This window comes from Marmota monax, unplaced genomic scaffold (genome assembly GCF_021218885.2).
Source record: "Marmota monax isolate L192 unplaced genomic scaffold, Marmota_monax_Labrador192_F-V1.1 WCK01_AAM20220418_F8-fsc00030, whole genome shotgun sequence".
Classification (NCBI taxonomy): domain Eukaryota; kingdom Metazoa; phylum Chordata; class Mammalia; order Rodentia; family Sciuridae; genus Marmota; species Marmota monax.
In genome coordinates this window covers 11,077,329-11,102,239 of record NW_026691988.1, presented here as the reverse complement: position 1 = coordinate 11,102,239, position 24,911 = coordinate 11,077,329, and the positions used below count along the sequence as shown (strand labels likewise).

The 24,911-nt window shown below is 36.1% G+C and overlaps 1 long non-coding RNA gene across 1 annotated transcript; it reads right to left on the bottom strand.

Moving 5' to 3' along the window:
- Window positions 1–42: 42 nt before the first annotated feature.
- On the bottom strand, window positions 43–24,622 carry LOC131424363 (uncharacterized). The gene is made up of 3 exons (XR_009227238.1): window positions 24,365–24,622; window positions 983–1,048; window positions 43–367 (listed from the first exon to the last, which is right to left on the bottom strand). It is a non-coding gene; the product is annotated as an uncharacterized LOC131424363 (long non-coding RNA).
- Window positions 24,623–24,911: the final 289 nt, after the last annotated feature.

The following is a 24,911-nucleotide window of genomic DNA, read 5'->3' as shown; positions in this document are numbered from 1 at the left end:
CTGAAATCACTGTTTTATTAATTAAAAACAAAAATACTGAGCAAATGGGATAGTTTTATACTTCCTCAAATACCTTAACTGTTCTGTTTTCTTTCTGTTGTGATATTAAACATCTTGTCAAATAATTGGAAAATTCCATTTGGTAAGAAAATGAATGAAAAGGATCAATAGCATGCTAGCATTATTACAAAAATAGTTTTGACATTGTAGAAGCATTTAAATGATCTTGAAAATTGTCCATTTTGTTCTTCTTAAAGATAATACCACAGACTGAGCAATTTATGATGAGCAGAAATCTCCTGGCTCATAGTTCTGGAGGCTGGAAAGTTCAATATCATGATACCGACATCTAGCTGTGACCTCCTTGCTGCATCATCCCATGGAGGAAGGCAAGAGGAGAAGGAAGGAAGGAAGGAAGGGAGGGAGGGAGGGAAAGAAGGAAGGAAGGAAGGAAGGAGAGAGAGAGAGAGAGAGAGAGAGAGAGAGAGAGAGAGAGAGACTCTTAAAATGGGGCTGAATTCACCTTTTTATAACAAACTCACTCCTGCCATGAAGAACCCACTCCCATGACAATGGCATTAGTAAATTAATGAGGATGGAATTCTCACAGCCCAACCAACTCTCAGAGATTCCCTTCTATTACTGTCACAAGGACAATCAAATTCCACCATAAATTTGGGAGAGAACATTCAAACCATAGCAAAGACCTCCAGGCGACTCTGAAAACTATTGCTCTAAGCTATATTTATTACACAATATACTTTTTCCAAAGCCTATAAATTCTCATTCTCAAAATTCAAAGAATCTATGCCTCTCCCTTCTGATTCCACATAGCATGTTTCCCTCTCTCCTTGGGCAACACTTACAAGCAGGGAAATAGCTCCCAAGAGAGAAAGTCCCATTGTGTAATTAATCTTCTTAGCAGAAGACATTTTGTCACCCATGCAACCTGGATGTTAGAAACAACAGGAACCTAAGTTACCTGGAAGAATTTCCCAAGAGGAAGTGGCATCCTTACACATTGCCTGCCTTAGGTCCTCACCAGCACCTGAAATAATTCCAACCAAGACTGTTTAATATGCCTGCCCTGCACAGGCTTCACAAAATATTTGGAAACAAACAAACAAAAGAACTATAAGAAAAGATAATATCAACTGTCGTTTGAACTGCAGGCTATGCACAATTTTTAAGTATCTCATACTCCTCTGTTCTCTTTCTAGTGCACATGGATATGACCACTACTGCTGGAAATAGAGGAAAATTCTCCATCTTTCTCCTTGTCCTTTCTACCTAGAGAATTGCTTGATGCCTTCTGTCTGGTCTTCCACTCCAAACACTCTCTGCCTTCAAATCCAGCCTTGCTTTTGACTAATCTTTTTCTTCCTACATAGCATCTATTTCAAGTCAACTTTAATGTCTATACTTCTCTTGTTTTCTCAAATGCATCCTTGCCCCTAATATTTTGAATCTATTATACCACTGTTTGTTGACCTCCATCCTGGAGCCTCCACCCTGCCCAAATACAGAGAAGAAAAAATAAAACATCTCCAAAGGTATTTCCTCTTTGGGACTCATTTTCTCATTGCTCCTCTTTCCAGGTAAAACACATTTGATCTAAAATACTTCATACCTTGACATCTGTTCAGAAAGCTATGAGAGTGAAGACAGATAAGCATGGGCATCTGCCTGCTATTATGACTGCTATGAGGTTACAGGCTCATAGCTAGTGGTTCCTGCATCTCAGCACCTAGGACAACATTTTTTCACATGATAAGAACTCACTGGACATTTGTTAAATGACTAAGTGAATGAATCAAGGTTGCTCAGCACCAAAGTCAAGTCTGACTTTCAAATAAAATGGCATAAATTTCTGGATTTTTCTTTCTACCTTCCTCTACATTACTTCTAAATACTCTTCTCTCTTATTGTTACTAAAAACAAACTAATAAGATTAACATAGAATATAGATTTCTGTGGAGAAAAGAGAATATTTTTATAGTTTCATGGAAATAATACCTTCAACATAAAAAAACAAAATCTAACAGTGAGGATAGAATTAATTGCAAATGTCAAAGATAATTCTGTGAAGGGAAGTTATATCTTGTACTTCATTAATCATATACCCATACCACCTCTGGATAAAATTATCACAGCTTAATCTTAGGCCTAGGTAAATCTAACAAATTCCTTTTGATTCTATTTTTCTCTTAACTCTTTTGTGGGAGACAGGTCAAAGCCGAAGAGGCACATTCTGATATTCTCTATGGCAGACGTGGTGAATATAAATAATTTATTTTTATAATTTACAGACATTTTTATCTTGTTGTGTGGCATTTTATGTGCTGTTAGTTAGCTTTCTGTAATGATGACAAAATACCTGAGAAAATTAATTTAAAAGGCGGAAATATTTATTTTGGTTCACAACTTCACAGGTTTCGGTCCATGGTCACTAATAATGATTAACATAGAATAGCTTAAATGTGTCACATTTGGGTCTGTGACAAATCAGTACATCATGGTGGGGAGCATGTGGTAGAAGAGGATAGTCACTTAATGGTGGCCAAGAAATAAAAGAGAAAGAGAGGAAGGAACTGGGGACCCAGAAGCTGCTTCAAGGATATACTCCCAAAGACTTAATTTCCTTACACTAGGCACCACCTCCTAAAGTTTCTAGCACTTCCCAAAAATGAGCCTTTGGGGGACATTTAAGATACAAACCAAACAGGGACCATAAAGCTCAAAGTCTACCAGGATTGTCTTTTGGTAGACATTTTTACAATATGGAAATAAATCATGGCAACTTCAATTTACAGTAAGTACACACGGGCACACACATGTTTGATTTTGATAGCATTATATTTACATTTAGAAGAAATGAAACACAGCAGAAATAGGTCAAGAGAACACTGAGTCAGAGGTCTGACTTTCATCTTGGCTCTCTGTTACCACCTCTACAAACTTAGGCAATTTATTCAGTACACTGATTCTCAACTTCATTTGTAAAATGAGTGTGATAATAGTAATACACTCTTACAGTAATAGTGAGAGGTATGATGGAGAGAGAAAAGGAGAACATGCCATGTAAACTGTGGAGCACCTTGTGGATGTGAATTGCTATTATCTACCTCCAACCATTGGAATGGGGTGATGTTCAAATACACCGTAGAGTCTGCTGTTCATGTTTCAGGATGAAGAAGAATTGCATTAGAATTCTTGTTGTGCCATTCATTCAAAATCTCTGTTTTATTTACTATCTAAAGCATGAAGAAAATAATAATATTTAATCCATAAGTTTCTATGATGAATAAGTGAAATAATGCATTTAAAAGATAATGATTGGTACATAATAACCAATGGGAATTTTACTACTAGATTAGTTCTAAGCACCATACTTATATCACCACCAATTCTTTTCTCTTCATATTTTTTAAAGACAGGAAAAAGTGAGATGCCAATAAATCTATCTTGTTTAATTCTGCAATTGGGTTGGTCCCAAATCTGGTACTTTATTCTCTAAAAACCATCCAAATATTGTTCAATCAACTTTTACACATCAGAGCATCTGCCTGTGAGCACCTGGTGGTCCCCAAGTTTTATACCACTGACTGATAAAAAAGCCAAGGAATTATTGACAATTTCCCTAAGTTTTATCTGTAGACTAAATAAAACTAGGATTAAATGGGATTTCACCATGTTTTAACATTTAACATGATTTAACATTAAAACATGAAAAGGCTGAGAAGCAATATCTTTCAGAAAATTTCCAAATGACTGGAACCATAACCAATTAATTTATGTCATCAAAATCCTAACACAGCTGTAGGCAGGGGGAATACTTAATCAGTATTGCTTGATGATGGTTTGATGGAACAAGGCAAGGTGAGAACAAAAATAGGAACATGAAAATTAGAGGTGATGAAATCTGACCTAGATGTCTTTTCTAGTAAGTATTATGCTTCTCTAAAATTTTGAATTCTTGATTGAAACAGCCTCCACCTAAACTTCTCCAATTTAGAATTATGATTATGTGGTCAAGGTGCTGCTAATGGATCAGTGGACAGATGCTTAACCAGATACTAATTTTCCTGGTAGGAAATTATTACACATGAGGTCAGCAGCCAGTTTGAAGATGTCATAGATCATTGTAGATAGATGATTACTGCAACTACAAAACATGTTTGTTTGAACAGTTGAAAATAAAAAGAAGAAAAGTGCTAGAATTTTTCTATAGGTCTCAGTAACTCATTTGACTAAATGATGCTTTATGTATTCATTTTTTCAAGTTAAATTATATATAAATTATATATAAATTTATATATGTGTGTGTGTGTATATATATATATATATATATATATATATATATATATATATATATATCATTCAATTGAAATTCACAATCTCTCTCCCACATCCCCTACAATGGCATGACAGTCACGTGCTAGAGCTTAAGGGACTGGTCAACTCTTGGGTCAACCTAAGATAAGCTGGAGGACAGAGTGGGAAATAAAACCACAAAGGGTCAAAGCTGAGTCAAAGACTTGACCAAGGCATGTAAACTACTACCTCTTATTTACAATGAATTTTTATGTCTCATCCAGCTTTTATTTTCAAGAGTCAAAACTTTTGAATGGTGGCCAGAATTGAATGACATTCTGAGTCAACAAAACCAAGGTCTTTTCATCTCTATCAAAAAAGTATTTCATTTTGCTACATATGAACAGACAAAATGTCATCAAAATGTAACATTTTTCTATCAGTTGAGTTGACACAGAAATTATCTCATTTACAACTCACAACAATTCTGTAGCATACAGATTAATGTTATCCCATCTTGTACATCAAAATCCAAAGAACAAAGTGCCTAAGTCACACATTTCATAATCTTCAGAGCTGAGATTTGAACCCAGACAAGCCCATAAGCACACTATTGCCTTTAGTCACTACATCTACACATCTTCCATGAAGAGAGTGCTGAACAACAGGATTTTCAGAAGCAGAAATACATAGTTTTGTTTTACTATAACCTAAAACAGGTTTGGAACTCTTTTGGAAATTTTATGCAGAGTATTTTACCATATATGTATGTATCTATGTACATACATACATATATGTGTGTATACATATATATACACACACATGCACATACATATACATACACATGTACATACACACGTACATACACACATATGTATTTATACTTTCTTGTTAGAAGTAAGTTAAAGTTCTATTTTCTATTTCTTTCTTCTTTTTCTCCACTTTGTCTAGCTACATCCATAATAAATAGTCTAATGGAAAGGGTAAGAGGGAAGAGCAATACAAGGTAAGGAGAAAAGTGAGGTTAATTCAAGACTGGAAGCTAAAGGTCAGAGTTTGACCTCCTGCCTCTTGAACATGCTGTAAAGTAATAGCATAGATATAATAGTTTGGGTGTAATGACTGGGAAGATCTGGAATACCAACCAATGACTAATACTCTGAATCATCATGTAATTAAACGTTGATTTGAATAGTGAACAAAAAAGCAGTATCAATCTTAGGTAAAGATCAATATTAAATCTTTTTGTCATAACTAGAAATTAAACTGAAATTTACAACTGTGATGAATATTAAGAAAGGCAGACAAATGTGGGGATGGTAACGCAAAGCAAAAATAAAAATAAAAAAGATACTGTAAAGAAAGGCATGGAGTCCTAAATTAGCCTGGAATGTTTATAAGGCAGTAAAAAGAAACCATCTACTTCCAGAACTGAAAGAAAAATTTCCAATATCTTGCAATTTCCTTTGTAACTATGTGTAGGCAATATTTGATACAAGTTGAATAGATATTGGGAGAATCAAAATGGAGATACAGTTACAAAACATTTATATATTAAAAACATGAGATAAGAAAGATCTTGAATACAGTGGTACCAATGGATGTTAGGATATTAAGAGACAATTCAGGTGTGAAATTTTAGAAGAATTTGCAAGGCTTCTTAACAGATCAGACTTGGACAGTGAAGAAATGTAAGAATTCAACAAGAACTTCAAAGCTAAGAAGCTTAAAATGTGATAAAATATAATAGTGCCTTGGGTGGACCATAAGGAACAGGAAAGAGCATTGGGTTGGGAGGCAGATAAAGTATCACAAATGCCAACTTTGACAAGAAAGAAAAAACTTCATATGGAACTGATGGATTCCAAGTTGGAAATCTGACAATATGCCTAAGAGAGACATCACAGATTGAGGTTCATCTTTGAACCTTTATAAATGTAAGTATTGTATTTGTATGAATTAGCCAGTCCTTCAAGGAGAGTCAAGAATTCTGTTGCTGACCATGATGAATTAACAGGGTCAAGATTTATCCTCCTATCTTAAACAACTAAAAAGTATGAAACAAAAGTTTTGAATTATTCACCAGTGAGTATGATCCTTAAGAAAGAGAAAACAAATGACTGAGAGCCCTGTTATTGCTCCCACACTACTACCTGCAGATCAGTTATTCTAATCAGCCAAAGTGATTGGAATTAATTTGGCAGAAGATCACAGGCAGGACAAGAGACAGTGCTCCAAAAAACTACAAGATCCTCAAGATCCTTCACACATGAGCATGGTTCTCCACATACATGAACAGAAACTAACCAAGGTTGAAGAAAATACTACCGGAAAACAGTAGACCAAACATCTAAAACTCACACCAAACTAGAACTAATTCATATTCCCAGCAGCCAGAAAGATACAGAGCACTGGTACAGTTCTAAAAATTCTATCATCCCAGTAGAGAAACTATGTTGGACAAACACAAATGGCAGCTCTAGATCACACCCCTCAGGAAACTTAAAAGGAAGCCTAAAACCCTTCTAATGGATTCCAAGCAAACATTCCCCAGGAAAATTTGAAAACATGTTTTCTAAAAATGCATTGCACCTATCAATATAACATTTGCAATGTTTGCTATCCAATCAAAAATTATTAGACCTGGAATAAAGAGGCAAGAATATAAGACTGAAAACCAGGAACGAAAAAAAATCAATAAAGCATAATAAAATTAAAAAGCATGAAGTTAAAGGAAATATTTATGTAATATATATTAAATACACATAAACAGACACCATATATTAAAGAAAGTGGAGAAATATGAAAGTAATGAGAAGCAAAATGGAAAGGATTTCTAAAAGTAAAGCCTAAACTTCCAAAGGTTGAAAATAAAATATCTGAAAATGTAAAAAGACATTCAGAATTAAAGGTCTTAACCAATTCACCCACGAAAATGAAATAAAAGATCTGTAATTAGAAAGAAATATGCAAGTCTGTCTTTATTCACAAATGACATGGTTATTTACATGGGATTTTGTTTGTTTACAAAACATCTAGAAATAATAAATAAATTCATTAGTTTGTATAATACAAGATCAACACTTAAAAGTCAATTGTATTTCTATGTACTAACAAGCAGCAATTAAAAATAAAAATTTTGAAAACTATTTTAATAGCAACCAATACTTAGGAATAAATTTAACAAAATAGATGCAAATCCTGTGTTTTGAAACTTCTAATCACTGATAGAAAAATCATAAAGACATAAGTTATGCAAAGCTATAACATGTTCATGCCTTCAAAAAAAACCCCTCAGAATTGTTAAAATGCTGGGTTCCCCAAATCATTCTACAGAATCAAGGTAGGCTATTTTATAGAGATTACAATTCATTTTTTTTGTAGAAGATTTTATGTGAAATTTTATGTGGAAGAACAAAGTTGGAAGACATACACCAACTGATTTTAAGCTTTACTATAAAGTTACAAAAAGCAAGAGGATGTAGTATTAAGACTAATGATAGACATATAGATCAGTGAAACTGAATAGAGTCAGGAAATAGACCCACATTTATATGGGGCAGTTGATTTTTTTTTTTTAATATTTTTTTTAGTTGTCAATGGATCTTTTATTTCATTTATTTATATGTGGTGTTGAGGATCGAACCCAGGGCCTTGCACGTGCTAGGCAAGTGCTCTACCACTGAGCCACCCCTCACCCCAACAGTTGATTTTTTTTACAAAAAAAAAAAAAATGCCAAGGTAAATCAATGTTGGAAAGAGAATCTCTATAACAGATGGTGCTATAACAGTTGGCTACACACACACACATACCTCAATCTTTATCTCTCATCATATATAAAAATCAACTCAAATGGATGGTAGACCTAAATGTAAAAGCTGAAACTACAAAAGTCCTAGAAAAATATGGAATAAAATCTTTGTCATCTTAGGGTGGGCTAAATTTTCATATAAGATAAAAAAGCATCAAACATAAAAAGAAAACAAATGAGGAACAGGGCCTTGTCAATATAAAAATTAGGTCCTTTTAAATACTGCTAGGAAGAAAAAGAAAGGCACATTTGTCTGAAAATATTTTCACCATGTTGTACATATCTACCTCATCTATGACTTATACCAAGTATATGTAAATAACTCATGCAGCTCAATAAGAAGATAAACAATCCAGTTATTAAAGGAGAAAATATTTCGAACAAACACGCAGAAAATAAATTGAAAATGAGTACATAAACTCATGCTAACCATCAGGAGTCATTAGAGAAATGCAAATTAAAATCACTATGAAATCCTATTACAAACCCACTGGAATGATTAAAGTAAAGGAAAAAAACTAACAATAACAAGAGCTGGTGAAGATACAGAATAATTGAAACTTGTACATTGCTGATGTGAGTGCAAAATAGTACATCCACTTTGAAAACTATTTTAGCCAGTTCTCATGATATTAGCTATATGTATTCCAGAAATACCTTTCTCACATACTCTACATCATGGCTGGGATGAGAGTTGCATGACTATGTACTTAAACTATATATTGGACTCTTAAAATTGGTAAAGTGTTTTGTATATAAATACTGTATCAATAAAATAGAGATCAAAATAGCTATAAAGGTCTAAGGACCATGCCTTGAAGAATGTACACAGTTCAAAGTACCTGAGATGGAGGAGACAACAGTCCATCAAAGGAAAAGGATGGGTCAGGAATGGAGAATGAAAGAGGACAGCTATGGGAGCTACAGAGGAGATCATGTGAAATAGCAGTTCTTAAGAGGTGCACAGGCATTTCTAAAATTTTTGGTTGACACCAAGATTGAAGGATGTTTTCACACTGTCTCTTGGGGGAGGGAGTTAGAAGGAGATGTTAGACATAGTGCAACACATAAGACAGTCCCACATAATGGAGGACTGTCTCGCCTCAAGTAGACTTTGAATGACTCAAGGACATTCATTTGTGTAAAAGAAAACATGTTAAAAATTATTTCAGTCCAGGACCTTACCTATTTTATAAAATCACAAATATTTTTGAATGTTCAAAAATAAACTGAATCTTCCAGAAATTCAACTACTATGTAGTTCTTTATTTTTTTTATTTGAATTTCTACCAAAACATGTTCATCCATTCCAAAATTCATGTTATTGATGGTAGTGCTGCTCATGATATTTGAATCACATTTGAATCAGTCTGCATTTGTATCCATTATTTTAAGGTTATTCTACGTATCAATGCATACATAGAATGACCTTAAAATATTATTTTATTTTAAATGACTTTAATTCTTATTTACTCACAGTTAAGGCATTATGCTGAATGGTTAATATAAAGAGGAAAACTATATTACCAATATGTTTCATTTTAGCATGATAAGGCAACATTTTAAGCATTGTTTGTTTGTTTTTAAAAGATTGGATGTCTGATAGGATTAAGAATGATTAGAGATTGTTTAGATGAGTCCAATTTTAAGGTGACATTAACAAGAATAAGGATGTAGAACATTCCCTCAGCAAGTTTTGTTGATTTAAAATTACTCATATATAGGAATGCACCAGCATTGAGAAACAGAGACAGGGAGTATGTAGAATGTGCACTTGAAAGTGTGGGCAGTAACAGAAAGAAGTGAAACACAACTGCTAGAACCCACACCAGAATCAGATGAAGAACGAGTTGTGTGAGCTTGCGCATCCTTGAAAGTCAAAGGTAAATCATTCCTGGAGAGTGAGGAAGTAGAGACGGAGAAAGCACCAGAAGACCAGGAGAATAAAACATGTCCTGAATTAAACCAGGTGGAAGATTCATCTCTGAGGTGACCATGAGTGTGGGCTGTATGTGCATAGACAGAGAACCTTACCCACCTCACAAGGTCACGCGATTTGAGAATGGCTGCCCCTAAAATGCCTTCATCTTTTTCAATAGTGTCTGGTATCTTGATTTATCACTTATCTGTCTGTGTTTCAGACCTCAATTATGAATGTGTTTCTCTGTCATGGGGACTCTTCCTCCTATGGAAAAAATAATTACAGATTCTCAACTGAGAAAAATAGCATTGAGCCTTAAGATTTTTACAGTTCCATTGTTTATCAATTTCTTCTCTGAATTTGGATTTTGATGGAGGAATGTGATGGTGATGTATGGATTCTTCAGGCTTCTGAGAAGATGGGGAAAATCTTGAGGGTTAAAAAGGCCCCAAGCCCTGAAGTCAAGCCTCTAGGGACACTTCCATACCCCAAAGGGAAGCCAGCAAGGAGTAGCACTTCTAGCACTGGGCAGGGTACTAGGGCAGGGGTGGAGAGAGAAGTTGGAAGTTATTATCACAGTGAAAATGAGGTGCAGCATGTCAGATGATGTCAACGTTCTCAGTAAGATATGGGATGAGATCATTTACCAATTACATCAAGAACTTGAAAAGAGAGAATGCCCGGAGTGGCTCCTGGGAGGCTCAGAGAGGGCTGAGAGCACAGTCAGCAGGCAGATGTGACTACTCAGTTGTAATCCGAGCACTTGACGTTGCAGTTGGCCAGGGCTCCATGGTTCTCCATCTTCCTTTGTGTTTCCTCTATAAAGAAAAAAAGAAAACCTGGTCGTAGGCTGTGAGTAGTGTGGGGGACACAGCAGGAGCTTGGTAGGTCTCAAGAATCAATGTTGCAGATCAGCCATGGAGAAAAGCTGTGGAGCTGTCAGAACACGGGGCTGGGCCTGGAAAGACAGAGTGTGGTCTCAGTCTAAGTTAATAACCTATCTGACCTTAGACAAGTCTCCAGGAAGGTCTCTTCTAGAGGCAGCTTTTATTACTGATATGACCGTAAAGATCATCTGGGGAAGGAAATCTAATTACACAGAAAGGAGCTGATGATTCAATTGGAACAGAAACAGAAAAGGGCCTAAAATTTTCAGTGGGAAAGATAGAGAAATCAGAAAGAAGGAAGAGAAGAGATGCCACTTGGTTGTTTCTTCAGAGACCCCTTCTATTCATTAGCCAGCAGGTGACAGATAGGGTTAAAAAAAAAAAAGTAGTTGGGGAAATAAATTCCCACTCTGCCTCTTTGTAACTGCCTGATCTGGGCAAATCACTTATCTGTCTGGGTTTCAGTTTCCTTGTCTATAATATGGGGATGATACTACAACTAAATACATACCCTTACATAACATGATGTTGTACGTGTAAGATTCCTAAAAGTGCTTAGTATTCCAAACACTCTTTATTGTATTTTGAAGAAAAAAAAAAAAAAGCTCGAAGTTTGCTTTTTCTGATTCCTACAGCATGCCTTATTTATGCTTTCATATTTAGTCATTTAACAGAATACTCCATCGCTTCTGTTCCAGAAAGCCTGTGCGTATGGGGATGTCTGCCTTGTCTCCTTAATGAGACCACAAGCTTTTGGAGAGCAGGAAAGTGTGTGTTAGATTCCTTATGTATCCCTTTCAGTTTCTAGAATGTACTTTCAATAGCACTCAGCATATACTTGTTAAACAAATGAGGTTGTGAGACCTAGATGCAAAATTTCCCTATGCTTCCTATCAATTACACAGCTTAGGAAGAAGCAGGTGTGGAATAATTTAGCTAGATGCTGGGTGTTTTTGTTTGTTTCCAGTTGGTCTGTGACTATACATAGATTCAATCATAATGAAGCTGACAAAGGAGAGATGACATTTTGGAAGCAGAAAGGGAATTTTGGATATTACAGCCTAACATTTGTCACCTCCCTGGCTGATAGCAGCACACGTTCGTTCCCTTTGGCTAAATTTGGATCAAATGCTGGCTGAGTGCACTAAGCAAGCCAGAACTGCATTGTACCTCTATTTTGTGACATATGAGCTCCCTGCTTTAATCTCCCCTCTACTGTATAAAAGAGGATCTGAGGCTGTTAGACTTCAATCCGGTGATTCATGCAGCTGGCACACAATAGATTCCACCTCTCTCCTCACTGCTGCACAATATCAAGCTAAACAAAATGTCTTAGAAAGCTTCAGTACATGTAGTCAGCCTGTCACAGAGCCCTCCCCCACCCCCACCCCACACACTCCTTTTTTTCTTCTACTGAGCAAAAGAGTCCAAATGCCCAGCACCTGCCTTTTTACTGACATTTCCACAAAGGTAAAGGAATGAACCTTTTGTCAATTCCAACCAAACGATCTGTTTTGAAACAATGAGATGAAAAGCCTGGGCCCCTCTCCTTGCCACTGGATTACAGTGCAGAGGATTAAAATAAAAGACACTTGATTTTATTGATTTAATGAGGGATGGAGGCTTTTGCCGAAGCATCCCTCGTGGCAAAGGAACAAGTCTTGTTGGCAGGTACCTCCGTGGAGGCCCTTCTTTTCCATTTGTTTGGTTTTGCAGTGGGGCTTGTTTATGGGTTTGGCTGTTAAGATGACCCACCGTGTTCCTTCCTGTGCTGCATGAAGCAGTCAAATGCCTGCAGTGATTTCAGAGTGTGTCTCAAGACGGGGAGAAAGAGAGAGAGAGAGAGAGAGCCACGGAGGGAAGGCTGCAAAGTACTGCAGGATGAAGAGCTGCAGGAAGAGGTGACAGGAGAAAGCACAGTTTGAATAAAGAAGGGAATCAAAGAGAGCAGACTGGAAAAGAAATAGCACTTCTACCTGCAAAAGAGATTGTCTGCAGAACCTATTATTTCTTGGCAGCATCTATTTCAGTGAGGTGTCTAAACCCCCTTTCCTGCACACCATTCTGGTTCCTTCCCCAGCCCTTCCCCATCCTCCGTCCATCACCCAAGTTGAGCAGTGAAGAAAGTAACTCAGGGGGTTCAGGCACCCAACTAGCTGTGGACCTCTCTGGGCACAGTTCCATAATCTTTTTCCTTTTGTTCTCTTCTTCTTTGGGGGTTCTCATGATATTATTATTGACATTTTCATATGGTAATTTTTTATTATATGTGCATCTTCTTTTATATTTGCCAATTTTTTTCATACACTCTGACTTCATTGTCCACTGAGCCTTGTGAAAGGGACACTGCCAGTCACCTGCTGACCAAATTTTAAGCAGTGATCTACTTTTCATACCAAAGTGGACTGTGTGCTTGTTAATAACCGTGTACAGCCAAGATTCCCGTTAATATGAGCATATGTCTCCATACACTGTGTACATTTATTTAAATGTATTTATGCAGTCCACCCATAGATTAAACACCCCCAATTCCCTCTGGTGTTACTGTCTCTCTGATTGCTAGCTTAAAGAGAAACAGTTCCTAAGAGCATATGGTTTCCAAAACACAGCCCTTCCCCCCTCCCTTTCAGTTCACACAAAATGAGTGGCCACCCCTCCCCCACTGCTTCTCTGCTCTCTGCCAAAGCGAGTCTGAAACCAGGGGGCAAAAACATTAGTTCCCAATTACCTTAAGCCATACAAGATAACCTCTCTCAAGGGCTGTTGGTAAAATATGCACATGGTTCCAATGTCTAGACAGTTATGAAATATAGGTGTAGGGCTCGGCCACTGAAGAACATCAATGCATCTTAAATGAAGTGCTTTTATTAAAGAAGTATAATCACCAGGATAACTAATTACGTCAATACCACATAGTTAATTAAACCCATTATAGTTACTATTCCCATGGAGAGGAGGTCAAATAAAGCGACCATCTTCCTGATTCTCCTATGCCAACAAAAGAAGGAGAAATTAAATAAAATACAACACAGACCTCTTCATTTTGTGCCTTTTTAGGAAAAAAAAATTAATAACTACATAGCCTATCATTCAAGAAGGTCCTCAAGTGTGATTCATATCCAAGATTGCTGGGTTGTTCAAAACACCACCTCAGAATTTGCCTGTACTTCGATTAAAAGATTACCAACTGTTTGCTTGATTGGTGCAAAAATTAACGACAGGGAGAAGTGGAAGGCAGACTGAACAGCCACTGTGTTTTTATTAATATCTTGCAGTGAAACATGATGGAGGGCAGGACTTACATTTCAGTTCAGTCTGGCTTCGTGACTAATGCAAGGAATGTGGCCCCATGTACCCCCTAGACCTTAGCAGGGACTGTGAGAGTGACCCACTAAGGTTAGGTGTTAAAGCTCATTTACCAGCCTTACCAGCCGAAGGCACACGGATTACATATCCTGCAGTTAGAGCAACAACAAAACCTTCGTGCACTGACACCAAAATATAAAGGATGATTCAGATGTGAGTGTGGTAACAGAATTCAGGACCTCCATTGCATAACAACGTTGTCTTCCAGAAGAATTTGGACAAACACACACACACACACACACACATATACACACACGCCTAAGCATGAGTACACACACACACACACCTCTTAAATACTAATCTCTGGAAAATAAAACCAAGATATTTTGATCCCCCTTGTCTGAAAATTCACCAGGTCATTATATCACTGTCACACCTTCTTCTCAAAGCAGTTCATTGTACATAGGGAGGATTTGCATTTACTTCTCCTGATTAACAAAGAAAACTTTGTATAAAAGGGCTACGCACTGAGACGTGCAAATGTGGCCAGTCTGACCCCCTGCAGGAGAAGGCAGACAAGCAGTAGGGAGAAGAGGTAGATGAGGAAGGAGAAAGAATGCTTTGATCCCTGTGCAGCACACACAAGAAGCCGGCAGCACACTCCCAGCCAGCCCTGACCCTAAGCAGGCTGAAGTTTGGCATGGAGTCAAAGAATGGAAGCAATATAATGAGTGTCCTCTCATGCAGTGGCGAACAGGAGGCCACAAAGTCCCTGTTCTTGATGCGTTTTGTTATCATGGTTGTTGGGATAGTTCCTGATGTTATTGCTAGCATTGTTGTTATTTTCCAACTCAGAAAATTATAGTATTGCTTCAACTGCAAGATAGGCCTAATTATTTTAATACACACTGAAAGCAATAGGCAGCATGAAAAATCACATAGGCCCCATGAAAAACAAAAGGTCAGGTGTTAAGTCCTTTATTTGTCCAGTGGTTTAAGCTGACATGAAGCATTTAATTTAGATGTAAAGCAACTACCCGACTCAGCTTTTTTTTTCTTTTCTTTTTTTTTTTTTTTGTAAATCATCTACAGCCCTCACCTCCACCCCAAACTCTCTTTTTCAGGTTTCTTTGTTCTCCTCTTGGAGCTACCAAGCTAAGAGTCAATCAGACAGAACCACAGGGGAAGGGGCTTTTCTTTTATAACCATGTCTCCTTTGCCCCTTTATCAAACCGATTGCCATGTGCCCAAGATCCCTTGCCATGAACCACCTCCTTTGAATCCCCTTTTCCTTTACAACTTTCTTTACATCTTTCCCTGTTCTCCCTGCTTTTAGTTACCCTCATCTTAAAATCCCTGTCACACAATCCAGACACATGGGCCTCCCAGAATTGTCTTACAGAATAATCTATAGTTCTTCATGTTGGCTGGGCATGATGGCACACACTTGTCATCCCAGGAACCCATGAGGCTGAGGCAGGAGGATTTCAAGCTTGAGAATAAAGAGAAAAAAAGAGCAGGGGATGTGGTTCAGTGGTAGAGCACCCCTGGATTCAATCCCTAGTGCTATACACACAGACACACCATATTCCTCAATTTGACATTAAGGTGGTCTCCATTCTGTCTATGCTATTGGTGCTGACTTTCCACTTAGGTCTTTCTAACCAGTGATTTGTACTCTCTCCCTAACGGGGTCACACACTCCATCGACACTATGCTTTTGTTTCCTAAATGTGGGTCACTTTCAATTCCCTGCTTTACCCCCACTGCCATCCCAATCCTTCCAAAACTCAATACTGTAGATCCTTCAATATTTGTCTTAACACCTCCACCAGTAAGGCTTTCTTTATATATATATATATTTATATTTTTTCTAGGTGTAGATGGACACAATATCTTTGTTTATTAATTTATTTTCATGTTGTGCTAAGGATTGAACCCAGTGCTTCATACTTGCAAGGCAGGTACTCTATCACTGAGTTACAGCCCCAGCCCAAACTGGTAAGGCTTTCTAATATGCCTTAGCTCAGATATCCATAACACTTTGCTTTCTCAGAGCATGTTTTTATGTGTACTATATGACCAGTATCACACTCTATCTGTAAAAATCATCAATGTTAATTTTCTCATTTATTCAGATTTTAAACTCTGGAAGACAAACTCAGAGATCATATCCTACTGATCTCTATAAGAGCTCAGTTAAATATCTGTCTCCTGGAATTGAATTAAAATGTCACTTTTTGTAAGAGTATTCTTAAACACAGGTTAAACATCCATTTTCTTGGAAAAGTTTTTATCACCATATTTCAAGAGAGTAAAGAAATAAACACATTCAGGAAACTCTATCACCATCATTAATGATATAAAGAAAATGAGTTTCATTATTGCTATGGTTTGAATATGGGTAGTATCCCCCAAAAGTCCAGTAGTAAAGATTTAGTCTCTCAAGTGCTATTAATAGGAGGTATGGTCTATTGGGAAGTACACCCTCAAAGACAATTGTGGAGCCTCAGTATTTCAATCTTTGTTTCATGATGTGAACAATTTAGTCCACCACATGCTGTCTGACATGGTGTAATATTCTTACAAGAGACCCCAGGCAAATGGGACTATCAAGCCTTACACAGAAATTCCACAACTATGAGCTTCAATAAGTCTTTTTTCTGTGTAGTTAATTGCCTCAGGTGTTTTGTTATAGTAACAAAAAGTTAACCAATACAATTAATGAGTTAATCTATAAGAGAAGTTGGATGGGCAAACTAATGCCATTGTTATCCAAAAAGTATAATAACCCAAAAAAACATTTTGTAAGGCTAAGGTTGTAGCTCAGTGGTAGAGTGCTTGCCTCACATGCATGAGGCCCTGGGTTCAATCCTCAGCACCACATAAAAACAACCAAATAAAGATAAAGATATTGTGTCCATCTACAACTAAAAAAAAAAATTAAAAAATACATTTTGTAATTTTGTTTAAAATTTGTGTTAAAAAGTTATGTTAGTTAAAATTCTATGATTTGTTTGTTGATGCCCAAGCAAGCACAAATACCCACCTTATAACTATAAAACTTTATTGCTATCCACCTGCCCTAATCTATGTCTTTGTAATATTCATAATGGACTATATTTGACAACCTGAACTTATTTTACTTAACCTTCAGAGAACAAGGCAATTGATTAGTATGTTAATTATAGGAAGGGCAGAATAATAGAGAGGAAAGTGTAGAATAATAGAGAGGAAATAGGACTCATGAGATCTGAGTTCAGGCTTCACCTATTCTCAAGTTGGATGAAAGAATGAAATCAAAGCACTTGCCCTCATATATAAACACTCATGCACAATCTGGCACACATCCCCACAGCCACACTGTTGAACCTTATATAAATTAAAAAGAAAATTGAAGAATAGCTTTAAATTATTAAAATAAACAAATTGAAAATAATCAAACACATTTAAATTGTATGATACTGTAATTTCATATTTTTTCTGCTAACTTGATATTATGATACAATGTGACTATTTCAAAGGAAAGAGATAAAATAAAATTAGGAAAAAAAGAACTGCAATACAAACTTGGAACAATGCAAAACAAAACAAAAAATACAACATAAAACATCACATAAACTCAGAACAATAACCAAGTCACCACCACCACTTGCCTGTGCTATAGAAACACTTGGAGTCATAACAAAATAAACTACGGACTAACATTCTGGGTGGATACATAATTATAGTAATACAAAGCAAGCAATTTTGAAGAAACACATGGGAAAAAAATCATTGGCTTTCAAGATTTTAATGCTTTCCTGAATTTCTTCAGTTTACTGGTTGAGAAAACCTATTTTGAGATTGAAAATGATTTGTTTGAAAATGAGCTTCTCTTCCTTTGAATAAATAGGTGTAAGCTACTGAAATATAACTTAGAACCTGACTGTTTCAGGTTGGAATGATCCCAGATAGTTCATGGTTTTTCAGTAGACTCTTCTCAATGGATATCAAGTGGAGATTACACCCTCTCCATTCAAAAAGACCAAACAGAAGGAAATGAAAATATAGAATCATGTTATGCATTAAGGGGGGAAGAGGGAGAAGGAAGATAAGAAAGAAAAAGAAGAATGAGAGAGAAAAAAGAAGGGAGGAGGGCTGGGGATGTGGCTCAAGCGGTAGCCCACTCACCTGGCATGAGTGTGGCCCGGGCTTGATCCTCAGCACCACATACAAACAAAGATGTTGTGTCTGCCGAAAACAAAAAATAAATATTAAAAAAGTTCTCTCTCTCTCTCTCTCTCTCTCTCTCTCTCTCTCTCTCTCTCTCTCTTTAAAAAAAAAGAAGGGAGGAAAAAGGAAGAGAGAAAGGAGAAGAAACAAAAAATAAAATTCCTGGAAGATGAGAAGCTAAGTCTGGAAAATATAACTAATTTACCCTAATTTCCCTAAGGATCTCTCTTCACTTTTCTTCCCTACATGCATTCTTGACATCTCACTCTTACAGTTTCATTAGGAAAATGATAGTACATAGCTGAGACATAGCCATGAATAAAAAGAAATGAGAACCCTAAGCTTAGCAGTAATGAAAAGTTTTCCCATGAATGTCCAACAAACAAGTATACCCAGTCTACATGGGAATATGCTAATGATGCTTAAAAATGTTTAAGGCATCCATGCCACATACACATAAATATTTCTCTGTATGATCATACAGAGGTTTTCCAAAAACCAAGAATGCTAAACTCAACATCTTTTGTAACATCTCCATTCACACAGTATTTTTGCACTAAAACTAAAAGACCTATCATTTCATTGGTTATTTACCAGAAAACAAAGGAGAGGTGGTCATTCTAAGAAGGATGCATGTTGACTCAGAGGCACAAAATATGGTCTGTTCTCTGTGAAACTTCCCCTGACCTGGTAAAGTGGATATTCCTTCCATCAGAAAATCTCTAACCTGTAACCTTCTTCTCTTACAGCCCTGATTTGACTCTTTAGGATTTCTCATTTACATTTATATCTTCTGTACTAATTTGGAAATTCAGAGAAAGCTAGGGTATTTAATCATTTTTGAAGCAGAAAACCCTAATAATATCTGATATATGTTAATAACAAAAATAGTTAATAGATCCATCAGGCATTCAGAGTAATTCTGCAATTATGAAAATTGTACTGAACTCTAATAAGAATCCCTTACATTTATAAAATACTTCATTGTTAAAAAGGCACTTTCACAAATATTATCATATCTTATCATTTGGTCTGTGGAGACATTTTTACCCTCAACTGCAAACTGAGAGAAGTGTTGGTAGATAAGATTGACTAGTCATATTAGCTAACTAGATGAACTAATGGTAGAATTTAGGAAAGTCAATTAACTTATTCAGGCCTCAGATTTTCTATTGGTAAAATAAAAATATTTGATGTGAGTCTCTTTTAATTACCTTTGCATCTTTAGCACAAGGAAAAATATAAGCTGCCAAAATTGCCTCCTTGTATCAGTAAAAGGAAGAAGGCTCAGACAGGTACACAGAACAGACCACTGTCATAATCTGTAGGAGATTTTGCAAATCCCCAAATGCCAAGGACAAGCAAGAAAGTCTTTAGATTTCAGAGAAGATGGTGGAACTATGAAGAAGGACCAAAAATAAACAAAAGATTTGAGAAGGAAAGAGCTTGACTTATACCCATCCAGAATTTGTGTCACCTAATAAACACAGAGAACACTTTTTCAAGCATAAATGGAATATCTAAAAAAAAGGAAGGAAAAAATCTATCATGCACTAAGCCATACATGAGCTTCAATAAATCCCAAAGAATCGGTATCATACCAACATTTTTATTCGATCACACAGTAATGAATAATACATTAAATTTTTTAAAAGTCTACATTCCATGTTCCTGCAAACTGTAAAATCTGTTACAAAAATTGAAATTGTTAAACATTTGCAGTTAAATCACAATGAAAACTTACACCTCAAGTTCTGGAAATAGTACTAAGAAGAAATTTTAAATACAGTTATCAAAAACTAAGAAGGATTTAAAGAAACAAGTGATTACTCAAATCACTTGTAAAATGCTGACTAGGAAAACCAAAGAAATTAAAAGGAAATAATAAAAGACAACAGCAGGGATTTCCAGTGGAAAGTAAGGAATGGGATGTGTTCCTTTTAATCCACCCCCTCCAGAAAACCCATTAAACAACGGTGAAAACATCTATTAAAGCATACAGCTATAAGGTATATGAGAACAGAGGATGGGAGAATTGCAATAAAACTGCAGAAGATGAAAAGCAGAAGAATGAGTATTAAATCACTTAGCAAACTAAGAGAGAGAAACTAAACTGCTAAGTTGGTAGCACTGAAATCTGAGAAACTTTTCTGTTCGGCAAAACTTTCCTAAAATTGAGATACTTTCAGCACCAGGCACCTCTGAAAGTGGGGATTTAAAGGGAACTTCATGACTACTTACAAGGACTGGTTAAAAGCCTATTTAGGAAACATCTCCATGCACCCTCCTCTGTTCTGTGCCAGCAACTATACTCCACCCAGCAGAAGGACTAGAAGTTTATTCTCCAGAGTCAGGGAAACAGTGACTCCTGAACTTGGGGGACATCATGCCTAGGAGAAAAAACGATGACATCCTGAAGGTAGGGGAACTAAGTGAAATTTCACGGAAGGAATTTTGAGATCTCCATTCTGCTTTCTTATTCATTACTAGGTGCTAATAGCTGGCCTTAGTGGTATCTAAACTGGAGATTAGAAGATTATTCTCTGGGAACAGGAGAGGTCAAAGATGGTGGTGTGACAGGCTCCTGAGCATCCTAGCCAGTTCAGGCTACAGTCAAGCCAACTCTGGTTTTCAAATCTCCATCCTAAATATAACCAGGTCTTGATTATGGAGGAGCTAAGAAGCAAATCAGAAGAAAAAAAGACTTCATTAACAAAAACCAAATACAGAAACAAAACTATTTTAATATTTTTGGAGAAATAAGAGAACATGTTGCATCCATGAATCAAGAACAAGAGCTATTACAAAGGAATGATCAGGAAATGTGATAAAGACCTTGGATATTACAATTATAATAGTCAACATAAAAAATACAGCAGATCAATAATGCACTATGGAGAAAATCTGTACCACAATATAGCAAACAGAGTGAGGATGGAATATAGGAGAGAAATTAAAATTGGAAGATGGATGGTTAAATATTAACTAAAATTTATTTTAAAACTCTGAAAACCAATGAATATCTCAAACAATCTTGGGGGAGAAACAAAACCATGGTATCTCATGACAGCTATGCAGAAGTGAAGGCCAATGGAAGAAAATATAGAACCCAAGAATAGTCTTGTGTTTATGCAGACCTGGTATTTAATATAGTGGAAACCACTAATTTAGTTAGGGAAGGATTCATACATATTCATAAAACATTGTATTTTTTCTGTTATATACATATAATTAATAACAAATGAGAGTTGGAGAGGCATGCTCGTTTGAATCACATGAAATTGCTAATATTCAACCTTCTGACCTACATCAATGTCAGTTTCACAAAGTTCAGCCTGATACACTAAAATATTAATATCAACTATGTAAGGAGAAGAGAATAGATGCAGAGGCACAAATTGAAAAATATAATTTTTTTAAAAAAAGAAATCTGTTCTGGATATACAACGAGCTCTAAACTGGAAATAAGAATAACTCACTTCTATGCACCAATTGGTGTTGATAATGAAAGGTTTGTAGACAAGATTACAAAATCATAACAGATGGGAAAATTACCACCAGAGAGCCCAAAGTTGTTATGTTAAGAAAATTGGCAAAAATCTAAAAGAAAGAAGACAGCCAAAATAAGAAATTAAGATAAAGCTATCTTGGAAGACAACGAAATATATAATGGATAGTTATAGCTACAAGAAAGGGTAAACAGCTAAATATGGTTTCAGAGAACAACAAAAAATAAAAACATAAGATTCTAAGGACAAAATGAAAGTTTAAAAAAAATTTTAATAATAATTTATAATACTTCCTAAACAGAAGAGATAGACAGACTGCAACACTTTCCTCAATGAAGCATCATCAACAGTGAAAGCAAGGCAGATGTCCCAACAGGGTTCACGCCTCCTACACCTCTACCACCATCCTCAAACTGGTGCCAGACACACATTAGGTCCACAAAATGTGCTTCAGGGAATCTAGTTGGAGGGGGTGATCCTCTTAGGGAGATTTTTTTCCTTTAGATTTCACAATTTCTTAAGCACCAGGTTAAAAATAAATACAAAACAAATAAAAAAGAGGTTTCACATATTTTTCTGATAAGGATCATCATTCTTGCCCTCTTCAACAGACACATATGACAGTGAGAATTAAGCCTGTAAATTATAGATATTAGACTTGACCATGACATGATACATCTTCTACTTATAATTTAGGTGATCTTATATAATGTGCTAGACAGTAATGTTATCATTATTTACAGAACCTCGAATGAAGCAGTAATCATCAATCTAGATGACCATGCATTATTTTTAACAGAGAAGAACAGTGAACTATTTCAGGCTAACGCACGTTAAGTGGGACGGGGGATGAAACTGGGAGATAGAAATTTCTCTACAGCTACAACAAGGAATCTCCCCACCCTTCCATGAAGCTAACTTCCTCAAATATTTCAATTTACTGTTTATTCTTCACAATTTTGAAGTAAAAAAGAAGTGTTGTAAATGACTGAAGACATTAATTGTGGCATAAAATGTTTGCACATCATATTCAATAATCTCTAAAATAAAGACTCCATAGCTGTGCTTGTACTGTCTGTACAGAAAATTCTTTTCCCATTTTAATTGGTTTTAACATTTAATTTGATCAAATTATTACTTTGTTGATATAAATAGATTGTTTACTTACTCTAGCCTAGAAATAGCTAGAAGAGGAAGCCAAAACAATTACATTCTATAGTAAGAATCTATGAATCATAGCATAATAATTGAGGCAAGTGTCTTCCATCAATCTCAGAGTTGCTGTAAATTTACAGCATAAGACCAAAATGAAGAAGCAAGGTAGCTCTTATAGGCACTTTAGTGTATAAACTGGGTTGTTTTAATTTTATTCCTAGAGTATCCAACCTCCCTGAATGTCAATTCATGTTCAAAACCACTCTCTAGTTATGATAGGAAATGCAGGTCCTTCATAAATTATATCGACAGAATCAGCTGAGTCTACCAATTTAAATTATTTATACCATTTTGTTCTCCTTAACCACGCAGACTCTTGCATACCCTTCCTTATTTTTAAAGCTAATAATTCCTGAAAGTACTATGAATTACTTGAGAATCTGCTACAAACATAATGTGTTACAAACATAATTCATTTAAGTAAAATATAATAAATTTGTGATTTCTTATTACTTGAAAATTTCCATGCCATTTCTTCTTAAATATGTCAAAAAAAATTTTAAGTGTGCAAGCAAAATAATTAGGCTCTAGATGTATACCTTTGCAAGTTACAAAATGGTGTTCTAACTACCTTCAGAGCCAGAGGTAAAAAAGTGGGGACAGAAATCCAATAACTAGAAAGGAATTAAATATACATTTCTAAAAGTTTTTCAACAAAGTTCTCAGAATATGTATGTATATAAATAATTTCAGGCTCTGCTAATTATTAGTTGTATGATGCTGATTCTTGGCAGTGTACTTAATCTCTTTGAACTTTAGTTTCTTGGCCTATAAAATAAAGATAAAAACAATTACTTTATGGATTTGTAGTGAAGTTCAAAGGAAAAAAAATGGATAAAAAAGTAATTAGTTCATTTTAAAGTCCTATGCAAATGAAATTAGTATTTGTGTGCACCACCTACTTTGGGCCTAAGACAATTGTTGAATTTGGAGAGAATATAAGAGGAACACAGATATGATTTTTTCCCACAACAAACTTAATATCCACTTAGGAGACCAGGAAATAATTAGAAAACGAGATGAGCTTGTATAAAACCAAGTTGCATAGCCCAGGTTATGCATGCAGTAACAATTCTAAGAAGGGAGAGTTTAAAATGGACTGGAAATTATGACCATTTTCCTTCCAAAGGGAACAGGCTAAGCTTTGCCTGAACAAAGAAGCAAAGATATCTAACAGCTGCTTACCACTTTCTGTTGCTTAAAATATCGGAGGAGTATGAGGTTTAGGCAGCTCTGAGTCATCTTCCTCCTAACTTGGTATTTATTCAGGACACAGCTCTAGCCCTGATGACAACAGCATTCCTGACCTCTGAGCTGCTCAAATGCTAGGACAGGACTGGAGGTGAAATGGACACCTCATCCAGATTCCTCTGCGGTCAGTTCCCATCCCCACTCACGCTTCTGCTGCCTCCTTGTTTATCACGATGTTTGTTCTGGACAAGAGACGTCTGCACAGTTGACGAAGAGGAACTGAAGCAAAATAAGAAATATCCTAGATTTCTTTCTTATGATAATGCTCAAGACTCACAGCTGAGGCAGTTACAGTAAGGGCTGGAGCCTGGGCCCTTACCATGTAACCTTTTAGGTTGGATACCACGACGTTCAATCAATTCAACTTAGTTGGTCAAGATTCATAAGGGCCTATTTAGTGTCAAGCCCTCTAAATATTAGATATGCCAAAGTTAACAAGGGAGGATAATAAAAGATGTGTAGTGTGACAATTACACACATC